This window comes from Heterocephalus glaber, unplaced genomic scaffold (assembly GCF_053883595.1).
Source record: "Heterocephalus glaber isolate CG9 unplaced genomic scaffold, H.glaber_assembly_v1.0 deba00001538, whole genome shotgun sequence".
Lineage (NCBI taxonomy): Eukaryota > Metazoa > Chordata > Mammalia > Rodentia > Bathyergidae > Heterocephalus > Heterocephalus glaber.
In genome coordinates, this window is record NW_028258333.1 from 31,635,241 (window position 1) to 31,657,113 (window position 21,873).

Here is a 21,873-nt window from a genome sequence, read left to right on the forward strand (position 1 = left end):
GGAACAAAATCTATGTAAATAGGGAGGAATGGAGGGGTTGAAGGGAGGACTGGGCAAGGGTGAAAGATGGGAACCAAGAGAGATTATGTAAAGGTGCAAATTTCCAATGATGAATGTCATTGTATTGTATACCTAAAATGTACCAATGGTTAGAATGGATAATCGATAATGCAAAATAAGAAGAAAAGGTCCAAAGTGGTAGGGGTAGTGGGAGGGGCAGGGGAAAGGAAAGAAAGAAAGAAAGAAAAAATGATGAGAAATGGAAAAAATGGCAATAAAGTCTTTGTAAATAGGGAAGGGTGGAGGGGTGAAGGGAGGGGTAGGAATGGGGAAAAAATAAGAACCAAGATGCATTATGTAAAGGTACAATTCCCAATGAGAAATGTAATTGTGATGTGTACCTAAAATGTACCAATAAAAGAATAAAAAAAAAAGAAAGAAATTAGAAGTCAACAAAAATGCTTTCACAATTCTAAAAAGGATTCTCAAACTAGAATTATATAACCATTCTGTCATTCAATAATAACCATATGAGTATTTTGTTAGACATGTAAGTTCTCAAAAAGTTATTTCTTCTGAATCCTTTGTCAGAAATCAAAACAAGGAAGAAGCCCAATGAAGTGAAAGACAATGGTTTCAGGATACAAAGGCTCTGATCCATGAGACATGAAGGAAATTTCAGTGTGACATTTGTTCAGCAAGGCCAAATATCGTCTATAATAGACCAGATCAAATGGACATAGCTTCAAGACAAATATCTTTGAAAAAAAGGTTTTAATTAATTTCTAAATTTGTTACTATATGTTGAGTACAATATATGGTAACAAAACAAACAGGTTTTATTAGATTGTTCTCTGTACCTGGAATATTCTTCTCATTCATCCACTTTCCTGTTACTGACTGCTTCATTACTTGACAACTCTCTATTACGGCCTCACTTCTGTGACCTTTCTTGTTTTACTCAATGGTACATTAATAACTTTCTACTGTAAGTCGTATGTTTAAACTTCTGTCTCATGAAGTGACTGGGGTTTTCTCAAGAATAAGAAAACCATTGTCATCACCTGTATTCTTATAATGCTTAGTAATATACCCAGCAAGGCTTTATTATTTAATCTCATATTTTTAACAGAATAAAAAAATTATGTACAAAATACAAACACTATCAGCACTTATTCATATATTTTTCTCACTTTATCTGTTGGGTTATTGGTGTTCTATTTGTATGAGTTCATATAAGAGTGATAATCTTGATCAGATCAGAAAGCTGAGCTGCAAATATTTCTCAGGGAGTAGAATTTTTTTTTATTAAATTCTTTTATTGGTACATTTTAGGTACACATCACAATTACATTTCTCATTGGGAATTGTACCTTTACATAATGCATCTTGGTTCTTATTTTTTCCCCATTCCTAGCCCTCCCTTCACCCCCTGCACCCTTCCCTATTTACAAAGACTTTACTGCCATTTTTTCCATTTCTCATCATTTTTCCTTTCCCTTCTTTCCTTTCCCCTGCCCCTCCCACTACCCCTACCACTTTGGACCTTTTCTTCCTATTTTGCATTATCGATTATTCAGGGAGTAGAATTTTAATTAAGAAGTTTCACTATATGTTTATGATCTGGAGTTTAATCTTAAATGCCAAAATGAGTAGTATTCATTTCCATAGTTTATGGCTGCTATAGACTTGCTCCTGAATCCTAGTATCTACCAAGTCAACTCTGCTAATCATAAACGTTGCTTTTCTGTCTTCCTTTTTTATTCCTATTTCTCTGCCTTGTATCAGTGATACCTGACATTGTTACTTATCTCTATTGCTATATCATATTCTGTAGCAAGAATAGAGTGCAGTGGTAGCAAACCTATGGCATGCATGGTACAGCAACTATTTGTCACCATTGAAAGCTCTAAGCCTGGTATGGTGGTGCACACCTATGAGCCCAGCACTCGGGAGGCTGAGGCAGGAGGATCACTGTGAGTTTGAGGCCAGCCTGGGCTACCTAGTGAGTTCAGAGCCAGCCTGAACTACAAAGAGACCCTGTCTCAAAAAAAAAAAAAAGCACTAAAACATTCACTATCACTGATATAGTGTATTGTTGTGGATACCTATTGATAAACTTCATCTTGATACATTCAATTTCATAAGCTCAAGTTCCCTCTGAATGAACTTTTAGATTTCAGTACATTGCCTGTATTTATTAAATGGAATTTAGTTTTGTGAGGAATTATGAATAAAACACTCATTATTTTTTACGTGAAAATAAAAATCCACTGGTTTAATTTTATTACTTTACATTTACAAAAGAAAATTATTTTATGTAAAGTGGAAACAATTGTAATCACTTCTTAATGAGGAAAGTCAGTACAGATTGTGTCCAAATACACTCCAACTTTGCAATTCATTTTCCAGTAGGGATTCAATGAATAGTAAAGAAAATAAACAAGTGGGGTTAGCATAAGTGTGAGTAAATTGCTTCTCCAAGACAATTATACACACTTTATGGTTCACCTGTTACCCTAAGCTGTAGTATGGAGTGCTTTTTACATGTTTGAGGTTCTCCAAAATGTGTCGGTTTCAGGGTATGTAAAATTCCTACATTCCTTTATTGCTGGAAAGACTTCCTCTAAGGCTTACTGCTCATGGTCTGTCCTTTTTGTCAACTGTAACAGAAGTTCAGTAGGCCCTCAACAGAGAAGAATGGGAGCCAGAATTTATTAGGCCATTCACTAACCATTTGTTTCATTTACAAAGTCAACTTACTAAAAATGGAGAATACTTCAAATTTAGGAATGAATATTACTTTGCTTTCTTACACAGCCAATGTTTCTTAGCATTTGCATTATGAAGCTAACAAGTTCTGTAGGCATCAAATTATTTAGTAAATCTCTATGGGTTCTAAGTCCACAAAAGAACAAGATTTCTCCTGTGCAATTTGCAGTGGCTGTAAAATGTCCCTCCCTTGCAAATTGCCTTTTGGTTGTTCCATCTTGCTTTGCTCTTCTGATCTGGAAGGATTTATGAGTGTTTTGCATTCAAAGCACCAAATTACAACACTTGGAGTGGTCAATTTCCATTCTCAGGATACATTCAACACTTATCTTCACATCTGCCCTTTCCATGATTTACACACATGTGATCCCTTGTCTGACTGCAGTATAAGTTCCTTTAAAGATAGATCATGTCCAATTCAGTTTTGTGTTCTTGCCTTCACTGAAGCCTTTGCATATCACTCATATATACTATACACTGACTACATGTATCCACCAGATAGTCCTCACTTGGTTCTAGGCTCCCTCTACAGCAAGTAACTCTTTTAAAGTATTTCACTACTTAATTTTATAATTACCTTAACATAACTTCAATTTGAACCTCATATTACAATTATGACTACCTTTAAATGAGCTAATATTGTCTGTATTAATTTTGTTTTATTAATTTATGTTGGCGGAAGTTTTTCTGTGATGCTTTTAATAAGCCCAGAGGCTAAAATCTAATTGATGATTCCAATAAAAGCCTTAAACATTGTTGAGTTGCATTTCAACAGCACAAATAGAAAGCCTCTTATTTGGGATTTCCTGGCACACTCATAAAGCCTCCCTGCATGTGATTTCTTATGTATTAAGATGGTAACAGATTTCCAAACTGAAATTGATCTGTAATTTCAATTTATATTAAAAATACCAGGAAGTGAAAGCCAAGGCACAGAATTAGTGAGGCAGATGTAATACAAATATAAAATATAAGAAATTTTGTTCTTGTCATCCTGATCTTCACACTTTTTAATCTATGTTTACCCTCCTTATTCCAGTTAAGAACATTTGAAAATAATTTAAACAGAGAAAGATTTTATGCTAAGCAATCAGAAAAGCAGTAAGAGAAGACATGATGACTAAATGTAATATGGTAAACTGGATGGGATCCTAGAACAGAAAAAGGACATTGGATAAAACCAAGGAAATCTGCATAATGTATGGACCATAACTCTTTTAAATAAAGACAAGAACTTCCTGAATCAAACATTATACCTCATTTTACAAATCTGTACTATAGATGATTTAGCGTGCTGTTAAAAGCCAATTCAGGTTTTAGATAAAGCTCTTCCAAAGATTTGACAAAAAAGGCAGAGCTCTACTTTCTGCTATAAATGCAAAATAAAGAAGTTATAATAAGAGATTTATTCCTGTATTATTTATTGCCTTCTTTTTCACACTTGAGGACATTAACCTCTAGCTCCAGTTAATATGAGTAATTTTATTGCTCATTGTCTACAATCCTTTTAGGAAGTAAGGCCATGTTTCAGTGGTTGGCAAAAGTGTGACAGCAATGGAATATCCACTTCCCATCTAAGAGTGAAGACAAGCTTCATGTTTTATAATTCTCTGTCTTACTGATATAGGGTGAAGACATGTAACTCCCAAACCTACTAGATATCGAAACGCAAGTTCGTGTTTTCTAAAATTGAAGAATGAATTCTAGGAACAATGGAGGTTAAGAGTAGGAAAAAATTATTGGGAGAAAGTGAGCTTTTCTGCCTAAGAGAGACAGAAGGATGTCTGCCCAACCCACTTTTCCAAGATGTTTTATACAACAAAACCATGTGGTGAGGAGGGTGTAAAGTGGGACAAAACTACAAGACTACAAAACTACAAGACCAATGGAAATTTACAAGGTGGGCATGAGGTGGGACAAAACCATGACCAGCCAATAAGATTACAAATACAGTCACCCTGGTAATATTGATTAAATGGGGACCGAATGGGAAGACAAGTCACGTACAAGGAATTTTCCATTTAGAATCTCAGTCACTGCTATCTATCTCTAGAGGAAGTAGTACTTCTTTTCCTTTTTATAATGCTAACCAGTGAATGTGCCTCAATTGTTCTCCATGTTGGTTCCTTGCTGTGTTGGCTCCTGGAAGGCTGGTGCCTTAAGGGAGGTGCTCTCTACCTGCCAACAAGATATCTAATTAACTTACCTATCTATATTACCATTTCTATAATATGTCTTTCTTCACTTCTTCTTTTAAAGTTTATCTTTCCACTCAACCCTAAATCATATTCTTTATGTACAGTTTTTTTTAGATTTCAGATTCTGTATCTATAAGAAGAATGAAAACAAGTTTCCATGGTGGAACCCTATTAAGAATATTTGAAACTGATTTTGGGATCTACTCAGATGATTAGATCATGCTTTGCATTAAGAAGCCAGACTGGACTATAGATTTATTCATGTTAGCCCTCTGAATGATTTACACCACCTATTCCTCTTCAGTGGAATCTTGCCACCTTTCTCCTCAGCCTTCTTGAGGCTAAGTATCTCCAGAAAAGACAAGGGACTATCAGAAAGGGAAAATATTTAGTTCTTAAACCAAACTAGACTTGAACTAGTTGTTTATCTTTGGGTTAGTTTGGTTCCCTGGTTAGCACTTTGATTTGATAAAGTAAACCACATTCCTTCTAAGTTTAACAATACAGGGGGTTGTGAATGTGGAAAACACAAAGTAATAAAATAAGAAAATAACAAGGGTAAAGAGTTGGTGTCAGCAAAAACAGATGTAGGTCACCATATTGATTTCTGTTGATCCTGTGGTTAATCACAGCCACCTCAAACAGCCTGTGTGAGCACATTTCTGAGCATAACCACCCAAAAATCATTTCCTAATATTCCCAGCAAGAAGTAAATACTCTCTTTCTTTCTGGCCTCTCATAATAATACTGTATGCCCTTAAAATTGCTTCATGATTTCTGCTATTGGTTATAATTGTTTATGCCTATTCATCTTATAGTATGAGTGAAAATTAATTTAATTCATATATGAACTACTGTGTTAATCTTATTTAGGTATAGTATGCAAATCAAAATTAGAGTGTATCAAGCTGTCATCCATGCCTGAGAAAAATTAAGAGTTTGAACAAATTTTCTGAGGCATTACAAACTCTTTTTATAAAGCTTAGAAGAAAACATTAGTATCCAAGCAACACAGATAAAATATTTTTTAGTCAGGCACACTTAAAAGAAAAAAAGAAGTTGAGATATATGCTTTAAAGGAGAAATTACTGGTAATTATACCCCACTTTAAAATAAGCAAAACTGAATCTCAGAACCCCCCATCTGTCATTCAAGCACTTACCAAAAAAAAAAGTGCTGTGGAGTCAAAACTATGCAAGATTCAGCCTTTCTATTTAACACAATTTTCCACTGATAAAGGTAAAATGGAGAGCAAGTAATTCTTTACATAGGATGGAAGGGCAAATCATGTGCTAGAGTAGTGGCTCAGCTCAAAACAAAATGCCTTTTCAGAGTAAGCCCTGCTTTAAATTCAACTTGAGGTAGCACATAAGAAAAGATTTCAAAAAAGAGGAGCAACTTGCATTCTACCTTAGGTACGTGATGCTCAGGACTGACTGAGGCAAGAGAATGCAGTGTGTGTGTGTGTGTGTGTGTGTGTGTGTGTGTGTGTGTGTGTGTATGCATCCTTTCATCACTTGCCAATGAAGAACCATGCAGGAAGTCATAAGGTCTAGGAGGAGGAAGGTCAAGTACTGTATTTATTACTCAGCTCTTTTACCCAGTTCTTGTACAAATGATTATCTCAGTCTGGCTGTTTCCTTGAACCAAAGTCATAGATATGTTCAGGATTCACAAGGTCTAACAGAAAATAGTGAATACTTAAATTTTTAAATATAAATATGTAAAAGACATATTACCATTTTCCCCCAAAATACTTACTACCCCTCACTTCAAATGTTCTTGCCACTTTTGGAAACAGGAAACAGTTCTGGAGGTTCTCTGTTTTGAGTGTTGTGGCTGCCTTGATGTCTTAAATCTATTCAAAATGTTGACTTTCCATGGCCATTTTAACTTTAGAAAAGAACCATAAGTCATACAGTGTCAGGTTTGGTGAATAAGGTGAATGACGGCACACCATAACATTCTTAATAAGTCTACCTTCCATGAGAAAGTTCATTTCTTAATCATGCTACATAAAAACTGAAAAAAAGACTTCCAGAATTGCTGAAAAAAGTGACAACAACAATGGAATAATGCTTTTAAAGTGAGGAGGAATATTCTGAGGGGGATTAATAGGATTGTATCTTTACTGTAATAATTTTTAAAATTTAAATATTCACCATATAATTTGATCACATCTTGTATACCCTGGTGTTTTGAATGGGTTCAGATCATTCCATCAATTGACCTTTAATTGATCCTTTGATCAACACTTTGGTCAATTAAGAGTCTTTTTTCAAACTTCCAGGTTCTAGCAACTGTTTCATTCTCCTCCTATACCTTACCCTGAAAGACATAATGTTAGAATAATCCCATTGTTACAGAAAGCCACCCTCGGTGGATTCTGTAGAACCTGGATATTTTAGTTACTAGTCCAGTAAGATGTATCACAAGTTATCCTAATATGAGCATGCCATCGTTTTTCTTCTGAAACACTCATACACATAGTAATGATTAGGAGAGGGACTGGAAAGTATAATAATAATAAAATAATAATACAGCAAACCTAGATATTAGGTAAACAAGAATGTTAACTCTGAGAAAGTGGGATATCATACATGTTCTCCCAAAAATTGAATGACAGAATGTTCAGCGACAGCCTTCAACAGAAATGAGTGTGCTAACCAAACTTCAGTACCTTGCTACCATTTTGTATATCTTCTCTCATTTCTAACTCCAGGTTCCTCAAAGCTCCTTAGACATTGTTTTACATGCACACTATTCTAAAGTGTTTATTGAAGTTTTTTAAAAAATAGAATAATTTATTTTGAAATTCATATAGGTCATTAGATAGACTGAAATTATATATGAAAAATGTGTGCATAGATGAGTCTTTTGGGGAGGGAAAATCCTTGGCTTTCATCAGATTCTCAAGTTGGCCTTTAAACTCCAGTCTCACCCAAACATATAAAGACACTATTTTTTACTGTAATTAGTTTAATTCTTGTTAAGAGTGGCACATTGAACATGATAGACACATGGTGCATATATTTTGTAGTACTGGTTTGTAGCACATCAGATTTCACTGTAGTGTTCTCAAGTAAAACTAACTGGGTTCATACCACAAACCTTAATTAGTGACACTGAAAATTTTCTTTATTTTATCCTAATTTATTTCTTGTTAAGAAAAAAAAGAACAACAAAAAGCCTTATGTTAAAGTGTTGTAATGGTGGTCATTCAATAGATGCAGATGAAAACAACACTGAGATTTCACCTCACCACAGAAAGAATGGTTGCTATCAAGAAATCAACCAATAACAAATGCTAGCAGGGTTGTGGGGAGAAAGGAACCCTTCTTCATTGTTGGTGGGAGTACAGACTGGTGCAACCACTGTGGAAATCAATATGGAGATACCTCAAAGAACTAGAACTAAAGTTCCCATTTGACCCAGCTATTCCCCTGCTGGATATCTTCCCAAAAGAATTAAAAGAATCATACCATAGCAATATATGTACACCCATGTTTATAGCGGCACAGTTCATAATAACTAAAGCTTGGGAACAGCCCAAGTGGGCATCAACTGGAAACTTGCCAAAGAAGATGTGGTTTTCTAATAAAATGGAGTACTACTCAGTCATAAAGAACGGGAAACTAGAGACATTTATAGGTAAATGGATGCATATTGAGGCCATACTCTTAAATGAAATAAATAGGACACACATGTGTAAATACTGAATAGTTTCTCTAGTGTGAGAAACTGAAAGTGTAAATAAGGACTAAAAGGTATAATAAATAATGTGAAATAAGTAAAGGGGCAAAGGGGAAGGGGGAGTAGGAGTGGTAGGGGAAAGGATAGAAGGGAATGGAACTAATATGAGAAATGAAAAAAATGGGAACAAAGTCTTTGTAAATAAGGAAAGGTGGAGGGGGTGAAGGGAGGACAGGTAATGGGGAAAAAATAAGAACGAAGATACATCATGTACAGGTACAAGTACCCAATGATGAATGTACCTGTATTGTTTATGTAAACTATACCAATAAACTTGACAGAAAAAAGAAGTATTGTGATGGGAAATAGCAAAATATTGCTCAGGAAACTCCTTGTAAAGTGTAAATCACTATTACCCCATCCAAGAGTATTTTTATTCTAAATATAACTCTTGCCTTTTAACCTGGTATAGTGAATTTCTAATGGTGGGTCCAGGCACCACTGTTTCATATACTTTAGTAAATTTTTTCACGTCATATCAATGTTATTATTAGCTTACACCAACCCTGAAACTAAAAGTCTTCTAAAATCCTTCTTGTGATAACTTCTATTCAATTAACAATAGCTATGTGATTTTATTTGGAAGTATTTAAAAATTGGTTTTAATGCCTTTAAAAATGTTTTGTCAGGAGTAACATTTATTAAGTCTTACCAGTTACCAGTTTCACACTTATTATATGAAAGTTTTTGAGGTATTTGAAAATAACCTTTATTTTAGTGTTTTGAATCAATTCATTGAGAATCAGAGACACCACTGTCATTTGTGAAGAATTTTAAAATACTTAATGCACACTCTGACTTTATTATTGTACATTTTTGAGCAATTTGTTAAACCTCTTCCAGTTTCTTCAACTAAACTTTGAATAGTAATGATATAATTCTGTAGATCTCTTTTATATTTTTTTCACACCCTTTCCCCAGCTGTGGAGAGCAGTCTTTGGGTTCCTGGGTGAACTTTGTCAAAGCAAAGGCACAAAGAGCCTGGGGTTTTACCTTCTTTTAAAAAAAGATCTTTTAACAAGTGACTAAGGCTGCTCCCTCACTTAAAATCGAGTAACTGCCTCTCCAGACTTCCTGTGTGGAGTCAGCCTAACACCAGCCTTGACCAAGCTTTGTCTAAACCACATCTGTGCTAGGTTTCCTCCCTCTCCCCATTTACCACTCCCTTAGAGGATTCACATGAGCTGTTTTTAATAAATCACTAGCAAGAGGATCATCATCTCATGGTTGCTTTGGGGGAACCTGCCCTAAGTCATACAGTGCCCAGGACTTCATCTGTAATTGACAAAGGGTGCAATAATACTACTACTATTACTTTCATTAGCTATAAAAACTAAACTATTTCCAAATGCTCTCACTTTAGGCCCATCATATAACTCAGAGAATGTATATCATTAAATTTTAGGATTAATTAATTGCATTTATCCAAAACCAGAATATATTTTTGTGTGTATCTATGGGATACAATGTGATATTCTGAGATATGCATATTTTGTGACATGATTAAACCAAGCTAATGAACATATCCATTTGTGTTTTTTTAATTCCATTGAGAAGGAAATGCTATCTTGACCAAATAGATACTAAATACCATACCTTTTATAATACTTATAAAAACTTGTCTGAGTTACTTGTCATTGCTGAGACAAGATACTCATTACTCAAAGTTAAAGGAGGAAAGATTTTTTTTTTTTTTAGTTCTTTTATTGGTACATTTTAGGTATACAATTCGTTTACATTTATCACTGGGTGTTTGTACCTATACATAATATATCTTGGTTCTTATTTTTTTTTCCCCATTACCTGTGCACCCTTCACCCCCTCTGCCCTTCCCTATTTACATAGATTTCATTTGCATTTTTTTTCTTTTCTCATACTTTTTCCTTTCCCTCTTTTCCTTTCCCCTTCCCCTCCCTTCACTCCTTCGTCTTTGTACTTTTTTTCCTATTTCAAATTATCAATTATTCCTTTTCATCATTTTAACCCTTGTTTACACTACCAGTTTCTCACACTAGTGAAACTATTCGGTATTTATACATGTGTGTCCTAATTTATTTCACTTAAGAGTATAGCCTCGATATGCATCCATTTAGCTATAAATGACTCTAGTTTTTCATTCTTTATGGCTGAGTAGTACTCCGTTTTATTAGAAAACCACATTTTCTTTATCCAGTTTCCAGTTGATGGGCACTTGGGCTACTTCCAAGATTTAGCTATTACAAACTGCCACTATGAACATGGGTGCACATATATCACTATGGTATGATTCTTTTAATTCTTTTGGGAAGATACCCGGCAGGGGAATAGCTGGGTCAAATGAAAACTCTAGTCCTAGTTCTTTGAGGTATCTCCATACTGATTTCCCCAGTGGTTGCACCAGTCTACACTCCCACCAGCAATGGAGAAGGGTTCCTTTCTCCCCACAAACCTGCCAGCATTTGCTATTTGTTGATTTCTTGATAGCAGCCATTCTTTCTGGGGTGAGGTGGAATCTCAGTGTTCTTTTCTTCTGCATATCTCGATTGACCAGTGATGTTGAACATTTTTTCATATATTTGTTTGCTGCTTTTACTTCCTTGTCTGAAAAATGTCTGTTCATTTCAGATGCCCATTTTTAAATTGAGTCTTTGAATTTGGGGGGGGTCAGATTTTTTCAATTCTTTATATATTCTAGATAGTAGTCCTTTGTCTGAGGTACAGCTGCTAAAAATTTTTTCGTATTGTAGGTTGTCTGTTAGCTCTGTTGGTGGTTTCTTTTGCAGTGCAGAAGATTTTTAATAAGATGATATCCCAGTTGTTGATTCTTTCTGCTAGTTCCCATGCTGCTGAGGTTTTGTTCATAAAGTCTTTTCCTATGCCAATGTCTTCAAGAGTTCTACCTAACTTATCTTCCTCCAAGTTTAGTGTTTCTGTCTTAATATTTATATCTTTAATCCACTTTGATCTTAGTTTAGTGCATGGTGATAGATATGGGTCTAGTTTCAATCTTTGGCAGGTTGAAATCCAGTTTTTCCGACATCATTTATTAATAGGCTATCAAAGGAAGAAAGATTTATAATACAGATTTCAGTTGGTTGGTTCCAAGGCAGGGTGGCTTGGCAGAGAGGCACTGCAGAGGAGAAACAGTTCATCTCAGGCAAATGGCAGCAAAGCAGTGAATTACTGAAGAAGAAACAAAGCAGCAAGAAATGACAACAGCCCTCTTTCTGTCCCTTATATTCTATCCAGGCTACACACCTGTAGGGTGGGTCCTATAATCCATTATCCTTCCCATTATCCACTCCCAGAACTACACCAAACAAGTGAGTGAAGTAATTTAGTAATTGCACACCCCGGATCCCAGAATCACACACTAGATCCAGCAACCTCTGAAAAGCCCCACCTATGACTGCATGAGGGTTTCAGGGGACACCAAGACACAAACCATAATAAAACCCTCCAAAATCTGGTGACTCCATCATAATCTTGAATTTCAGGTGATTCTTCCTCTTTGAATTAATATCATTATCTTTATACTTTTGTCTACTGATGAATCAGAAAATCAAATGTTGGGCCACATTTCTATGTGGAAAACAAAACCACAAGGAATCTTTAAGTAGTTAAAGACAAAAGACAAACTATTATTTAAGAGTTGAATAAAACAACTGTGAATAATAACTCTTAGGTTCTGTTCCAACCGTTGACTTCATATGCTCTTAAGCTTATTATTTAATCTAATTTGTCCAATATTTCTTAAAATGAACTCTGCCCTCTGTTTCAAAGGATAAACACATTTCAAAAAATGATAAATTAACCAAGCCACTCTGCTAGCAAATGTCACATTAAGCTTTATTTTATTTATTTTATTTTTTTGGTACCGGGGATCGAACTCTGGTCCTTGCGCTTGCGAGGGAGGTGCCAGAGCCACTGAGCTAAATCCCCAGCCCCACATTAAACTTTAATACAAATCAAGATTTATGGATAAGTACATTTGCATACTATATTGCTCTGAAGAACTGAAAATTTTATCTAATTTAGTGCATTGATTCTGATGAGGAAGGTTTAGACTTGAATTGGCCAGGAGCTACTTTGGGTTCAGAGTTAAGTAGTAACTTACCTCAGAAGTCTTGTGCCCTGAGTGCTTTATTTGGTGTTTTTCTATATATTTCAACAGTAAAATTATGGGCAACTTTTATTATCAAGCATTTCCTTGCCTTTTAAACAAAGGTACACATTTACAATTTGTATTACAAGTTGTGCGTTATTGGTCTCACCTCATTGATAGTTATCTGGGGCTTGCTGATACTGGACAGGGAAAGAAAAAGCAAACAACCTTGGCATAAAGACACTGAGAAAAGCAGTTTGAAAACTGAAAGTGTTCATGAGGCTTATGGTTTACAAACCCTAGGATAAGAACTCATAGGGAAAAAAAAATCTTTAAAGCAGAAGCCAAACTACTCACAGGGTTTTCCTCCTACCCCTATTGCTTTATCATAGGAGTTGGGGTAAACAAGTGTGCATTTACTCCATGTGAGCTATTGTGTTAAACTCTTGCCTGAAATATCTCATTTAACTTGTGTAAGACAAATAAAAATGTTTATTACTGTATTATAAATTGGCAAATTGAGTTTAACTTGCTCAAAGTCTCACAAGAAAGAAATAATGGAGGTGAAATTTCAATCCACCAGTACAAGTCCATAGTTTATGCTCTTATACATATTGTGATATTCTAGTTTATGATCTTATACATATTGTGATATTCTGGTATGTGAAGAAAAATTAAATGTTCCAATGGAAGGAAAGATATTTGATTTACATGAACATTGGTCAAAATTAAGTTAGAGGTATCCATCCCCTTGTAATAATTCTGCATCATAATATTAATAATCATATAAATTATTTAAATCTCCAAGTCTTTCTCTTCCCAATGTTATATGAAGCTCATAAAAGTCAGGTGGTGAAATTGGGACTCCTGAAGCTTGTGACAGATTTCTTATGTTTCCTTCCTTCTATAAATATATCTTTATCCTCTATCATTAGTGCATTGCCACAATTGCAATTATTTTATGACCTGGGTATTTTAATAACTGACTAAAAGTTTAATGAGTCACATAAATTCTCACTATATTTCCCAATGAAGTTGAAGCTTTAAATTATTTCCACAGCCCTGCAAGACTATTGGAGTGTACTGACAATAGTTTCTTTTCTTCCCTTTTGTTTTATTTTTTATTTTTGTGTAACATTTGTAGCCTAGTGAAAGAAATACTAAAACTTGCTAAGAAATATAAAAACATTTACAGAGAACGCCAAGGAGTAGTCTGGGAAGGAGGAGTAAAATGAAACAGACTAGTGCATCTTGAAATGGAAGACAGAATATTTCTGGTAAATTGAAGTGACTGAATCTAAGGTAAGAGCCAGGAAAGATACTCAGGGCCAAAGAACGTAGGTTCTTCACAAGTGTGAGGGTACTAGACAACTGACACAGACTCAGTTTCAGAGCCTAACTTTTGCTAGAGAAGCTCGGTTTACACATAGTACAAACTCTAGCTGGCTCAGTTGTGCTGGAACTATGAGGATATTTCTTATGTCCATACATGAAAGAGCTATTTAATCAAAGAACTCAGATTTAAGATTCCAGGCCTGCAGAGGAAGAGAGGCATGGGAGATCACAGAGGAGAAGAGAAATAGGAGCCTTTCCTCCTCTCCCATAGTCTGAAATGAATTTAGATCAGCAATTAGGGCTCATGACTTTGCTTCTAAATGACACTTAAGAAGACAGTGACAGTGCTATGCTACTAGGTTAGTGTTGAAGTTGGAAAAATATTGGTAGCTCAAAAGAGATGGCTTGGGAAGTTCAGATTGCTTAACTTATCTATTAAGGTAAACACAATTTTACTTTTATATCCATAATAACAAAGGAGTTGTATACACACTACCTTCATAAAAGCACAATATACACTTAAGGGTCAAGTGAAGCATTGGACAAGGAGCCTGAATTCAGATTCAGGTCCTACTCTCGGAGCCCAGACATGCCACCATTCAGTTACCTGCAGCACTGTCATCAATACCTTTGAAGCAGAGATTTCTGCTGCAATCTGTGTGCAACATTTGTCTCCATTAGGATTTCCAAATGAAAATCAGAGAAGCTCAAAATGTTATAAGAACTCACACAGAAAGGAGGTGGGAAACCCTTAACCACAAAATTTTTGTATGGCATTTTAAAATGCCTGTAGTATCCTTCTGAGGACAGATTTAAGATTTCTCTATATTTCATCAGTTACTAATCTACATTTCCTGGTGAAAAACTCAATTTATTATAAGTTTAGAATTTGAATTATTTAGACTGTGAAATGCAGATGTTTAGCTAATGGAGTTATAGTTTAAACCAAGTTAAGCATGACCATAAGTTTGTATAGCAAGTCTTTACGATAAAAGAAAATGAAGTTCAATAGTAGTTCTGACCTATGCTACTCACCAATAGTTCTCAGCTTGCCTTAAGAGAATTCCATTTTAATGGGCTCATGCTCCGCCAAGTGGAGAAATTTCAAAGGTTACTTCTAGCTCAGCACAGTCAGCCCAGCTGCTCTGCATGAAGCTGTCACAGCAGCAGCAGCAAAGCCAAGGAAGCCATTCATACTGGAAACAGGAGCAAGCAGAAATGAAAGCTAGAGGTTCAAAGTAGTCAATGAAAGGTCATTTCCACATGTACATAGCAAAATGAATTTTAAACAAAGAAAAACTTCAACTAAGATAGCCATGGTTTATGTGATAATAAATATATCTGTTTGGACTCAACAGCTCATGTTCCAAATAAAATTTTTTCATTGTTCTCTGGCTCTTCATACCTTTAAAAACTGTTCAGCACTGCCTAAACCTAAAGCTGTCTAGCCATGAGGAAGGCCCTCAATTATATCTTCCCTTATTGAACTGTGAGTTTCTTGGAAGATGTGAACTCTCCTTTCCAGTGCTTAATAGACTAACATTAAAGCTATGTTTCAATTACTGGATGACCTCAAATGCTCTGCACTTAACTGTTTGACTTTTCCCTTTTCCAGTCATCTTTTTTTCCTTCTTCTACTCTGCCTATTAATTCTTACACCTCAAGATTCTAACTTATTTAGGCCCTTTATTTCTCTCATGTATGATATGTTTCTTTTATTTTATTAGTACATGTTTACAATACATAATGATTTCATTCATAGTGGGGAGTTACATGTGTTCATAATACAACTTGTTTGTTTTATTTCTCCCCTTCCCCTCTCCTCCTGCCACCTCTCTCCATTCCTTGGTCCACTTCCCTTTTGCAAAACATCTATCTCCATGTTTCCCATTATCTTCCATTTTACTCCATAACTTATTTATATTTTTAGTTTCTCAAATCAGAGAAATCATGTATCTTTTGACTTATTTATTTATTAATATTATGGTCTCAAGGTGCATTTTCCTACCAATGACTCAAAACTATCCTTCTTTATGAAATAGTGTACTCCATGTAAATAAATACCACATTTTCTTTATCCATTTATTTGTCAAATAGACCATTTCTAATATTTAACTATTATTAATTGTGCTGCTATAAACATGGATATGCATGTATCACTGTAATATGATGTCTTTAACTCTTTGGGGAAGCTACATCAAGTGTAATTTCTTGTTTTAGTTATTTGAGGAAACTTCATATTGATTTCCATAGTGGTTGTACTAGTTTATGTTCTCATCAACAATGTAGAAGTATTCCTCTTTCCCTACAGCCTTGGAAGCATTTGTTTTGATTTCCTGATGACAGCCATTTTTTCTGGAGTAAGATGGAATCTCGGTGTTGTTTTTATTTGTGTTTCTCTAATGACCAGAGATGTTGACTATTTCTTTACATATTCATTGGCCATTTGTACTTCTTCTGAATAGTGTTTATTCATTTCACTTGGTCATTTTTTTATTTGGGTCTTTTACCTTGGGGGGGTGGGGTCTAATTATTTTCAACTTCTTTATATTGTAGCTATTAGTTCTCTGTCCAAGAAATAGCTGGCAAAATTTTTCCCATCTGTAGGCCGCCTCTTCACTCTATGTGTTGTTTCCTTTGCTGTGAAGAAGCTTTTAAATTTGATATGATCTCATTTGTTGATTCTTGATGTTATTTCTTAGGGTTCTATTCAGGAAGTCCTTGCCAATGGCTATGTCTTCAGTTTTACCTCTTTTATCTTCCAGATAATTGTTTCTGTTTTAATATTTGGATCTTTGATTCATTTTTATTTTAGTTTAATACATGGTAAGACATATGGGTCTAGCTTCAATCTTCTGCATGTGGATAGCTGGAAAAACTGGCAGTCATCTATAATTATGAATCAAATTTGAAATGCCATATCTTCTAAGTGATATTTCTGTATCTACCTTAATTAGGTGAATTTTTATCTCTTATTTAACTTGTATTATTTTGTACCTCAGCTATTTCAGTTAGTTTGACATTTTATAATACTAACTGAAGGATGTGATGCATATACCAACCATAATAAGTCAAGAGTGGTAACTAGCAGAAATGAGAATACGTTATCATTGATCCAAAATAACACAAGCTACATTGTTTTCTAAATCTTAAAAATGAAGGTCAAATCTCTTTTCTTTTTTTTTTTTTTTGGTACCAGGGATCGAACTCGGGACTTCCCGCTTGCAAGGCAGGCAGTGGAACCACTGAGCTAAATCCCTGGCCCTCAAATCTTAATATAAGGAATCACTTCAAACGGGAATAAAATTTACAGTTATAAAATCATTGAATAAGCACAAAACAGGAAATGAAAATGAATCCATACAAGTAAGTGTTTAATTTGTTTGATAACCAGCTTCTTAAAATTTCCACATTCCAGTTTCTCCCCCTTCTACTTACTCCTAGCTGACAGTACTTTTTATTTTATTGAGAAAAATAAGTAATCAGCAGAGAATTTCCATAGGATGCCATGACCAGAACAACCAGGCTAACTGCTCCACTGCTGCACTAGACTCCACAGCCTTTGATTAATTCAGATGCATTACTCTGGTAATTTTCTATACTTCCTCCTCAATAACAGTTCCTCAGCTTATAATGTTATGTTATGAATGAATGTACTAAAATAGCTCCTACTGAGAGAAAGAGAGGGTGAGATGATTTAATATACACATATGAGAAGTTTATTATGGAACTGTCTCACACAATTGTAGAGGCCAAGAGTCAAACAATGTGCTTGCTTCCTGTAAGCTGGAGAACCAGGAAAGCCAATGGTGCCTGAGTCCAGTGCCCTGAGAACAAGAGGAGCCAATGATGTAACCCTCAGTTCGAGTCTCAAAGTCTGAGACCCAGGGGTAGAGGGTCAGAAGTGGAGTCAGGGCCTAAACTTAGTGTAAGTCCTAAAGCCCAAAAGCCTAGCACCAGGATCTCTGATATCCAAGGGTAGAAGATAGATTTCTCAACTCAAAAAGAGAGAAAGCAAGTTCACCCTTCTTAGGCATTTTCTCCTACTCAAACTCTCAAACTGTTGAATGATGCCTGCCCACACTGTTTAGATGACCTTCTTTCCTCAATCTACAGACTCAAACTTTTCTCACAGACATCTCACAGTCACACCTTCTCACTCACACAGATCCATCCAGAAATAATTTTTATTAGCATGTGGGCATCCCTTAGCCCAGTCAAAATGACACACAAAATTATCCATTGCTACATTATCATTCGTCTTTTCACTTTAACTTAAAATCTCTCCGAATATTTCCTCTACTTGTTTTCTCTATGCCTTTGCCCCCGTCCTTTCCAACTTGATTTTATTCAGCTTTGACAACTCTACTCCAGTGAAACAGTTTGTCTTGGGGGTGATAAATGATCTCATTCATTTAGCTCCTCATTTTTCTTTTAATATATGGGCTGCATTTGACAGTTGAAACCTTTTCCATGGGTTTCAGAGGACATTATTGACTTGTATATTTCTAGTCACTTGAGGGCTTGCCTCCTTGAGAGGAAAATGACCTCTTGGGAAAATTCCAAGGAAAATGGCTCCAGCCAGTGCTGCAGAACAGGCTGTTGGCTAAGGATGTACCACTTCTTCCAACTGTAGCAACAAGGTATAAACCCTCGCCTCATCTCCTTAATGAAATAAATTTTGTCTCATTCATTTTCTGACATTAAAATGCTCAGAGCTGGGAAAATAGCCCTCCCAGGCTAATCTGGTCCAAATAATTATCTTCTTTCACTGTTACTCATACCACAGGAAGGCAAGTATTCTCCTGATCCCACAATTTAAGAGCCCCACACCCCAAGCTCCAAGACCAACATCAAAGGTCTGATATCTGCCTACTCTATCCTTCCATTCTGCCGAAAGTAAAATATTTGTAAATTTTATTTGGTAACATTTTATGTAAATATTGCATTTATATTTACCAGAGAATTGGTACAGAGTATATAGTTATAACATTTTTTGTATTGCCTGAATCAGGTCTTGATATCAAAGATAATGGCATGAAAAAAATCAATTATACAATTCACTATTATTTTTGTCAGAAATTAATAGAAGTTGGTATTGAGAAGTGGCTAATCATTTCCCAAGATTTCCCTGCTTGAAAATCTCAACCACATGAACGCATTTTTTTGGATGAATGCATTTTTAAATTAGTGCATATTACTTATATTGAATAATGAATTTCATTTTGACATGTCCATAGGTGCTTTCATTTCCACATCCCAGTTACCCCTTTGCCGTTCCCTTCCCCCTTATTTCATTCTTCTCCTTTAACAGTCTCCTTTCTACTTTCAAGTTGTCTATTTGTCTTACAGATTCCACATATGAGAGAAAACACACAATGTTTGTCTTTCTGAGTCTGGCTTGTTTCACTTAACATGAGGATCACCAGTTTCATCCCTTTTTCTTGCAAATGACATGATTTCATCTTTCATTATGGTTCACTAATACTCCAGAATGTATATGTGTACCACATTTCTTTTGTCTTTACCCATTCGAGAGTTGCCTGTCACCTTGGCTGTTTCTATAGATTAGCAATTATGAATTGTGCCACAGAAAGCATGGCAACCCTAGTATGTCCTGCTTAGTTATTTCTTGAATATGCCCAGGCATGGCATGGTTTGATCAAATAGTAGCAATATTTTGAAGGGTTTTTTTTAGTAAAATCTGTACCAATTTCCATAGTTGCTGTGCTACTTCACTTTTCTACCAAAATACACTGAACATCCACCCCCAATCAGCTTTTCTTGTTTTTTATATTCTTTTTGATAGTCATTCTGACTGGGATAAGATGAAATCACAATGTAGTTTTGATGTGTATTTCCCTGATGGATAAAGAGGGTGAATATCTTTTTCATATATTTATTGGCCATTTGTACTTCTTTTTGAGAAGTCTCTGTTAAGTTCATTTCATGTTTATTGATTAGGGGGGTTTTGGTATTAAAAGTTCTGTGATCTTTACAAATTTTGGATATTAATCTTCTGCTGGAGGAGTAGCTGTCAAATATTTTCTGCCATTCTGTATGCTGTCTTTTCACCCTACTAATCCTTTGCTGTGAGAAGTTTTTTAATATAAGGTAATCCTATTTGTCAATTCTTGCTATTATTTTCTGTGATACTGGGATCCTATTCAGTGGTTGTGCCTATGACTTGGAGTGTTTCCCCTGTTTTCTTCTAGCAGATTCAATTCCAGATCTTTGATTCATATTGCACTGAGTTTTGTACAAGATGAGAGATACAGGTCTAGTTTCAATCTTTTACATGTGGATATTCAGTTTTCCCAGCATCATTTGCTAAGGGAGCTGTCTTTCCTCCAGTGTATCCTTTTGGCCCCAAACCATATGGCTGTAGTTGTATGGGTCTGCTTCTGTGTCCACTAGTCTATGACATTGGTCTGTTAATTTTTATGCCCATACCATTCTGTTTTTGTTACTATGGCTCTGTAGTGTATTATGAAATCAGATGTTGTGATACCTCCAACATTGCCTTCAGCTCAGAATGCTTTGCCTATTCTGGGACTTTTCTCCTTCCATAAGAATTTTAGTATTTTTTTTCTAATTTTTTGAAGAAAGTCATTGCCAACTATCTCACTCATTTTCTTTGGTGTTGAGACACAATATCCTACACCTATAATTTAAAGGAGGAGAGTTTATTTTGGCTCATGTTTAAGAAGTTTCAGGCTTTTCATGGTCTGCCAACTCAATACACAAGCAGAAAAAGTGGAAGGATTTGATGGAGGAAAACTGCTCGTATCATGGTATTGAAGAATCAGAGAGTGAAAGAAGTCAGGAAAGGAGATATACCCTGCCGGGTCATGCCCCTTGAGTCACCTCTTCCAACCAGACCCCACTTCCTAACAGCAAGTCAACTATAACTCCCTATAACCCCACCACTTTCCAAAAGCTCCACCAGGAGTTCATAAGACCCTCTGGGGACATCCAGAAATAAACCATAACACCAACCACACTGATAGTTGAAACAACTTTCTTTTTGTCACAATCAAGTTTTCTCAAGGCACAACCATTCCTTAAGAATTCTATGAGGATTTTTAGGAGGCTCAGAATCTTACTTTCATCTGTGGCACCTTATTAACAAGTAACTAGACTACATTTTATTTAACTCTTATTTCCCAATTTAAAAAGCTCAGAGCTGTGAAGATGGTCCTCAAAGTAAAGTGGTCTGAACCATTTTCCTTTTCCTGTTAATAAAAAATGTTCTCCTTATAACTTTTAGTGTCACAAATATCTCCAATTGTAGGTTGAAGAATGGATAAAAATTCCATCTTTAGAAATTATCTCAATACTGGGAAAGAGAAGTTGCCAACCAATTGATTGCTGTATTGGCACTGGTGAAGAAAGACCTTGAAGACTTACTAGTTTTTATTTCAATAATGGAGTCTTTGCTCTTAGTTATATAAAATTATATTTCACTGTCACTAAATGGGAAAGTATTTCATAAACATCATTTTATGTTTTTCCATTTTAACTGATACACATTTATATTTCATAATAATGAAATCCTCACAAAATAATTAAAGGAATGTTTAATGAAATTAAAAATAACATTTTCTCTGTATCATTCCTTACATGTTTTTACACAGTTAAGATTTCATGAGAGAAAATTTGTAGATTTAATTTTCTGTGAAAATAAAACATAGTGTATTGGTTTGAAGGCATTCAAAATTTCTCTAGTCA